General features: G+C 45.1%; 1 protein-coding gene across 1 annotated transcript in view; it reads right to left on the minus strand.

Moving 5' to 3' along the window:
- The window catches only part of GPR63 (G protein-coupled receptor 63), a 46,414-nt gene extending 38,669 nt beyond the window's left edge, over positions 1–7,745 (minus strand). Inside the window, exon 1 of the mRNA XM_032774071.2 lies at positions 7,587–7,745. The gene's annotated coding sequence lies outside the window, so the exon portion shown is untranslated. The remainder of the gene's footprint in view (positions 1–7,586) is intronic.
- Between the last annotated feature and the right edge of the window lie 432 nt (positions 7,746–8,177).

Consider the following 8,177-nt stretch of genomic DNA (forward strand, 5'->3'; position numbering starts at 1 on the left):
TCAGGTGTATTGGCAGGGCTCTGTTGGGGAAGGGGTTGTGGGTGTCTGGCCCCCCCCAGCTGGACTCTAAGGGTGGGGAGAAAGGGGCAGAGAAACAGGAACTGGGTTGTCATAGAGGTTTCTTTAACTCTCTAGTCCTGGGTGAAAAATTGTGTGTGTCTGTATTGTTAAAGTCATACTTGCTGACAGGTATTTTGAAATAAATTACCAAAATAATTGCAAATGGTGTGATTATGTACTGTTATTATTGTAAATAAAATTTGCAGAATTTTAAAATATTGTGCACAGAATTTTTAATTTTTTGGCACAGAATGCCCCAGGGGTACCATATTAAAAAATTCCATCAGCCTGTCCTTTGAAAACTTCTCATGCCACCATGCTTTGAAGCAAGCATTTTAAACTTGGCAGGGGTTTGGCCTTTGCATCAGTGATGTGCCTTTTGCTCTCACCAAGAAAATCCACCCAGATTTAGCCAAGCTATAAGCCTTTGGGGCCGGGGGCGGGGGAAGGCGGCGTTTGCACATGCTCAGTAGAGACTTCTTATATTTTAGCAGCTAAATTCCCAAGATTCCCTCCACACTGGCTATGCTTCAGCCCAGGACTGAGTAGAACTTTCCCTGAAATTATACCTCTGGGCTGCTATAGGCCCTGCTGGGTTTGGGCACCAGAACTGAGAGCAGGGAGCCAGTCTCTCCTGTGCTTTCAATGACCCCACGATGATACCCAGGCAGCATGGAGGAGGATAATGCCTGAATGCTGAGGGGGAAATAGAGCCAGACCTACAATGCAGACAGGGAGAATAGACAGAACAGCTAGAGAAGGGGGGGTGGGGAAAGGACTAGGAGCGGGAGCTGTGGAGACATTGAGACTGGGCCTGAAGCCAGGAGGGGATATAAGCAGGTGTTTTGGGATAGAGACTGGGACCGGCTAGGCAAGAAGGCTGGAAATGGGAGCTTCGGGTGAACTGTGACTGGCTGAGGAAGAAGACTGGGATGAGAACCCTGAGAAAACTGGGCCTGCATAGACAAGGAGAATGGTATTAGGACGAGGAACTCAAGATTTTGGAGTTTCACCATTCCTCTGCTGCCAACACATATCTGTGAAATCCACTTGTAGAATGACAATCTACTACTGCTATCAGTTAGTCTGTTAGCTTAAGTGGCACAAGTCTGCATGTGGTTAAAGGTTCAAACGCTACGGAAGTCAACTACGGAAGGCGTTAATAGGATGCCACATGATCGAATTTCTGCTTTTTCAGTATGTGTTTTAGAAAGCCTAGGAATTACACACACAAAAACTAAGTTAAAAGAACACAGGCAACCTTAATTCTGGCATTTCCTAACATTTACATGCCTGACTTTGCAATCTTAATAATGTTTATTTTGACAGTTATGCGTGTGCTATCTATCTATATCTAGATAGATAGGATAGATAGATGACAACAAATTATACCCAATTCAGGAAGGTACTTAAAAAGTGCCATTGAAGTCAGTTGGACTACTCCCATACTTCAAATTAGGCATGTGCTGAAATACCTTACTTAATCAGGGCCTTAGACAGTAAACAATGCTTCAGAAAAGAAAGGTGTTGAAACATCTGAATACTGAATGAATGGGGCCCCCAAAATGCAGAACAAATCTCGTCTGACAACCTGCCCCCAAGTCCCGGATGGCGGCTCAGAAGGGCTCAGACAGGCAGGCTGCCTGCATTCCGTGGCCAGTGGCCCGCGCTACTCTGGAAGCAGCTGGCTGCTGGCACGTCTCTGCGTACCCCTGGTGTGTGGGTGGGGAGGCGGCGCCGTGCACTGCCCCCACCCCAAAAAGAGCACAGAGACCCGCTGCACTCCTTCCCCCAAGGGGCATGCAGAGACATGCCAGCTGCAGGGCTAAGGTGGCTCCCTGCCCATGCTGCCTCCCTCCTTCTGCGTCGCGCAGATCCCGAAAGCAGCTGGCATGTCCATGCAGCCCCTGGGGGCAGGAAGGTATCTACATGCATAGCCCCTGCCCCAACTCCTCAGCTCCCATTGGGGGAACTGCAGCCAATGGGAGCTGCAGAAGCAGCGTGCCAAGGCCCCATGCCCCCCTGCCTACAAGCTGCCGCCAGAGGCGTAAGCGCCACCCACCAACTCCCTGCCCCAACCCAGAGCCTGCACCCAAACTTCCTCTCAGAGCCTGCACTTCTCACCCCCTCCCACACCCCAACCCCAACCCCCTGCCCCACTCCAGAGCCCGCACCTAAACTCCCTCCCAGAGCCCAACCCCTATACCCCCTCCTGCACCCCAATGCCCTGCCCCAATCAAGGTACCTTACTTTATTTTCATTTACTTCCTATTACTTGTAATAAAGGAGGAGGATGAAGAAAAAAAGAATGCAAAATGGGGACGGGGGGGGCAGATAAGAGAGAATGTTCTTTTTCTTGGCTGGGTCCCGAGGGGGGCTGGCCCAAAACTGAAGCGGCACACAGGGCCCCACTAAAACTCTAGATCTGCCACTGATTTTATGAGGTTTCTTTCAAGTAAATTTACATGGAATGACTAAACTGGGGCTTCAGCTCAGAAACTGCTTTAAGCACTTGCTGTGTTCCAATGTGTAGTTAAAGTTAAGTGTGTACTTACGTACTTTTCTGAACTGCAACCTAAGTGATTAAAAGCTTCATGTCCCTCCTCTTCCCCTTTTTACTAACGAAGTGTTAAATAGTATTCCTCCCTCGTTATAAAAAGTTCTATGGAATTAGTTTAGTGTTGGGGTCTTGACTTGTAACGTATAAAACATATGTGCTGTGTTTTATAATGTCACCAGACTTCCTTGTTGAATTATTTCCTACATTTAAAATATCACTATAATTCATCCATGTTCTTCTTTATTCAGGTCCATCAATACATGAGAAAAGTACATAGCAAGTCTAAATTCTTAGTTGTACTACCAATTTGGATGGTAGTTATAGCCCAGGGATTGGCAACCTTTGGCACGTGGCCTGCCAGAGTAAGCACCCTGGCAGGCCGGGCCAGTTTGTTTACCTGCTGTGTCGGCAGGTTCAGCCAATCATGGCTCTCCAGGCCAATGAGGGCAGTGGGAAGCCGCGGCCAGCACATCCCTGGGCCCGCACCGCTTCCCGCAGCCCCCATTGGCCTGGAGCGGCGAACCATGGCCAGTAGGAGCCGCGACTGGCTGAACCTGCGGATGCGGCAGTAAACAAACCAGCATGGCTCGCCAGGGTCAGCACCCTGGCGAGCCGCGTGCCAAAGGGTGCCAATCCCTCTTATAGGCCTTAGCACACAGACATAGAAACAACACATGCTTTTTAAAATATATTGCTTTCCTGTGCGGCATTGTAGCCTACTGGATTCTAGTCCTGGCTCTACCACTGGCTGCCTGGCTAACTATGGGCAAGTCACTTTACTTCTCTGTATTTTTGTTTTCCGATCTGTAAAATGAAGATAATGATACTGAGTTCCTTTGTAAAGCACTTTGAGGTCTTCTGATGAAAAGTGCTATGTAAGAGGCTAGGACTATTATCTAGACACATCAAGATATCTTCCCTCACAATCCTCCCCCCCCCACCCAAAAAACCATAACATAACATACAGTACACACACATAGTGTAGAACCAAGATGAGACCAAGAATCCAAAAAACACCATAGATTTGAACCAAGAAGCAAGATGCATATTTACAAAAATCCATACTGATTTCACATGCCTAAGATTTGTTCATAATTCTCATGGAAAAGGACCAGTGCATCAAGAAAGCTTCTTGGACTTTTGCCATGATAACTACTTTAAAACCAGCTTTGAGCCATTTAGCCCAAGCATTGTGTCATGCTAGTTGCTGCAGAGTAAATAAATTTCCCGTAGAGTTAAAAAAAAAAAAACACTGTTCTATTGAAAGTGTTCCTCCACTTAAATAAAAGGCCTTGGTGTAAGAATATTGGCAGGCTCTGGGTTGGATTCTCATACCCTTACTTACATTGAATAACACCTTACTAGCCCAGTGGGTCTGCCCCAGAAGCAAATTTGGAGTGAGAGGAGGAAGTTGTGCCAGCCCTTTCCTGACACAGCTTACTTCTGCCTCTGCTGCACTGGCCAGTGCATAAGGTGAGGGTGTGGGGGAATGGAGTCAAGCCTTTACCCGCTCCCTGCCTGACTCCATATGCAGAAGAGAAGAGTAGCATCACAGAGACAGCTGCTCTCCCCAACTCTCCTGTATAACTTGATGTTGTGGGTAGCCAACACAAGGGAATGCGGGAGAAGCTTGGGTTTCCTTATGCCCCCTATGCAAGTGAATTAGGCCACTTATAATTGAGCCCACTGAGATCAATAGGACTACTCATTGAGCAAGGTGTTACTCAACATAGATAAGGGTACCAGAATGTGGCCTGAAATGAGCAAAGGCAAAGTATGTTGGCAGACATTCTACTCAATTATGATATTTAATTGATCACAAGATCTTTTGTTTATTCAAGACAGTGGAATGCAATATAGATTGGAATGAATACGTAAAATGTCTACCAGTGAAATAAGGCACTAAGAAGAATGTGATAATCCCTAAATATACACATTTTAATGCCCTCATCGTATCTACAGCACTTCAAAGCAGGACCAATGTCTTACACTGGATGTAAGAGACTCCTCCAGATTTCTTTCTGCTACAGTAAGTAAAGTTATCTTCACACAAATGGTTACACAAGAGCAATATCTGTTTCGAACTTCAAAACTCCAAGTCTCTTCTACTGTTTCATCACTTAGGGCTAGTCTACAATACCAAATCTACCAATGCAGCTGCAACACTGGAGCACATCTCATGAAGAGGTCTCCCATCAGCATAATAAAACCACCTCCAAGAGAGGTGATAGCTATGTCAGCAGGAGAAACTGTCCTGCTGACATAGCATCATCCACACCGGTACTTAGGTTGGTGCAACTTAAGTCACTAGGGGAGTGGGGAAAGGATGGCTTATTCACACCCGAGCAACATAAGTTATACCGACATAAGTGGTAGTGTGTACAAGCCCTTAGCATGCTATGCCTCCAAACATCATCTACTCTTACTATTAAAGGGAGATTTTCAGAGTGGCACAGGAATGAAATGTGAAAACAGTGTGATCAGCCATTACCCTATGAAAAGTGTCAACGTCTCTTAATAGATGAGCAAATAATGGGAAACGAGTATGCTCCTGTCAGTTTTGTCCTGCTTGGTTAAAGCTGTTCACATGCAGTTTTTGCATATGATCCACTAATATTTTCATGATTCATATTATCCATTTGACACACACTGTAATAATGAGGACACTGTCCAATAACTTATGCATGTAAGCTTGCATAAGCAAAGCATCTGGGTTTCTGATGTGGGATAGTATGAGTGCAAAAATTCAACTTCAATTATGGAAACCAGCAAAAATTATTCAAAGAATAAAAAAATAAAACCTTAATACTACTGGTCAGTGTCAAATCTGCTTCTGTAGAAAGGTTCATTATTATGAAATATTTTAGTCTAATATGATCCTGGGAACTTGACAACATAAGTGTTAAACCTGACATCACTGACAGTAAAGAGAGTAGAACACTTTGCAAACACTGAAGCAAAAACATACTGGAGAGCTGGCAGTGCTTGGTTTTTCTCATTCAAGTAACTACTTTTTTGAAAAACAGCTTTTAACAGATATCCAGAAATGGTCTATTTAATCTGGGAAATTGTCCCTCATATCAGATTCTTATTCTCTCTGCTATAAGATCAGCTATGTACCATATGTTCCTCACAATAGCAAAAAATGCATAATACAAAATATATTTCCAAGTATTTAAACATTAATTCTTCAATAAAAATGAACAATTTTTGACAGTCCCCTCTCCCACCCACACAACTTGCTTGTCACATCTTCTGCCCCATTTTTTGCAAATGGAGATGTTGCTTATATCTTTATGCATATATATTCCTTTGTTTCACTCCATTTTCATGGGGAAACAATTATACCTTAATTGATTTGCCAAAAAATGTCTTTATGAAATGTTTCAGTAAGTAGAATTGTAGTGTGTCTTGTATTATTTGTCTTTGTACAGTCATGTATGAAAGATGTTATGCACAAAGTTGCATTGTATACACAAATCCCACAAATAAAATTGTTCTAACCTGAAGGGGCACTTTTTTGGCTAAGAGTCACTCTTTAATCAAAAATATATCAATGAGTGTATGTTAGTATTTTTGTCTAATAAAAAACTTTGCACAATCAAGATCTTAGATACAAAACACTGCAGGTAACTACAGAAAATCCAAAAATAACTAGATAGATAGCGTTGCAGTTCTCACAGTCCAAGAATTCACAAGTCAATATTCCTTTCTTAGGCAATAAATAACATGCATCCTCTGGTAGAAAGTATTTTGGACTTGAAATCTATTTAAAATATTTTAAAGTAAAAACCTCAGTCCCCAGCCACCTAATTTAATTTGCATTTCTACAAAGTGACAATAAGACAATACATAAGAGACAGAACTGGAAGGAAAAACAGAGAAATATAGATACAGTATAGGCTATAAAATCAAACTGTAAAGAATCACTATTAAAAAGGTAAGGGAAGATAAGAAATGACATTCAACCCTTTAAATATCTACTATGAATGTAATTCCTAGAGGATAATAGGGAGCTTTCATGTTTGGATCACATACTGAACTACAGCTTTTATTTAGTAACCACTCTAAAGAACAAGCCCACAACTCAGGCAATAAAAGAAAAAACATGGGACTTCGTGTTCTCAGCACCTCTGCAAAGAGGTCAAAGACCACTATAAAAGGCACATGTTCCATGGCCAAGATCGAGCAGATATAAAATAATGCCAGAATTTAAGGGACCAGATGAGGAAACACTTTTAAAAAAGAAGAAGAAATGCAGATTTGTCTGGGGAAATAATTGTGAGAGAAACCTAAAGCGCCTACCTCATGGCTGACAAAACCTCTACTTTTTAAGCACCTTTAGTTTTGGAAAGAAGAGTTAGTTTCTTTGACTGAACTCCACAGCAGTGCAACTGCTGAAAACTGTTATGAAACCCTAGTAACCACTCTGCCTATTAATCAATGGCTTGATAAATGGCTCCTGGAATAAAGCCTGAAGATGAAGCTGATTTTTCCCACCTGGACGGCTAGCTAGAGACTATTTTCAGCTTGAATTGGGCCTGACAGCCAGTTACCCTGGGGCCCAGGAATGCTAGTACTCTTCAGGGTACAGATTTCTAAAATGGCCTAGCTGCTTAGAGACAAAAGCGTGAGTAAAAGGGCACCAGGTGCCATGGGGAAACAGTGCGTTCCTAGCTCAGCCCTCATCAGAAACGAGAGAACTAGTCTAGTGAATGGATTCCCACGTAGGTGTCTCCGCACTGTAAGTTAAAGAAAAAAATGCACCTGGGATAACTGTGCAGGACTCTCCAGAAAAGGAAAAACCCCAGCACAATTCTGGGGTTCACCTCTCTCCCATTCAGATGACCCACTCCCCCGGTGCGCACACAGATTCCCCCCGTCTCCTCCCGCACCCCCAACTGGAGCAATCCACTTGGTCTGAACAGCTGGCAGAAGGGTGTTTAGCAAGAGAACAAAGTCTCACCTCAGAACACACACCATGCCTTGCAGATCCCGGCAGAGCAGAAGCCTGGCCTGATCCGATGCCTCCTGGAACTTTCCTGACATAGCAGCAGCAGGAGCAGCTCGCTGCCCCCGACTGGAGAAAACAAAAGGTTCAAAGCTGGGAGCAGGAGGCAGCACAGGCAGCCCGCGAGGCGCATTGCTTGCAAGCTGGGGCTGCTGTCTCTTCCTCAGGGTAGCCCGACTGCGCCCCGCTCAGCGCAACCTTCCCCATTGCTTTGAGGATGGATCTGCCGCCCGGTCGGAGGAGGAAACGTTTCCCTGCCAGCCGCCTCCTTCACCTAACTGCTTCCCTGCAAGTGGCTGCTGGCCGTCCCGGTCTATGCAATGCTGCTGCTGCTGCTGCTGCTGCTGCTGGGGCGGGCCCCCGACCAGAAGGGGAGGAGAGTTCGCGCTCCGAGAACGTGCACCAGTGGCCGCGCGCTCCCGCCGAGCATCCCTTGGGCGGGCCGGGCTCCCCGCGCCGCTCCGGCAGCTCCAGGTATGTGGTAGCTGCCTGGCGCACCTTGCACCTGCGTTAGCAGTCGGCCCCGGCCCTGAGTGCAGGCGCGAG

Source organism: Chelonoidis abingdonii, chromosome 3, assembly GCF_003597395.2.
Source record: "Chelonoidis abingdonii isolate Lonesome George chromosome 3, CheloAbing_2.0, whole genome shotgun sequence".
Lineage (NCBI taxonomy): Eukaryota > Metazoa > Chordata > Testudines > Testudinidae > Chelonoidis > Chelonoidis abingdonii.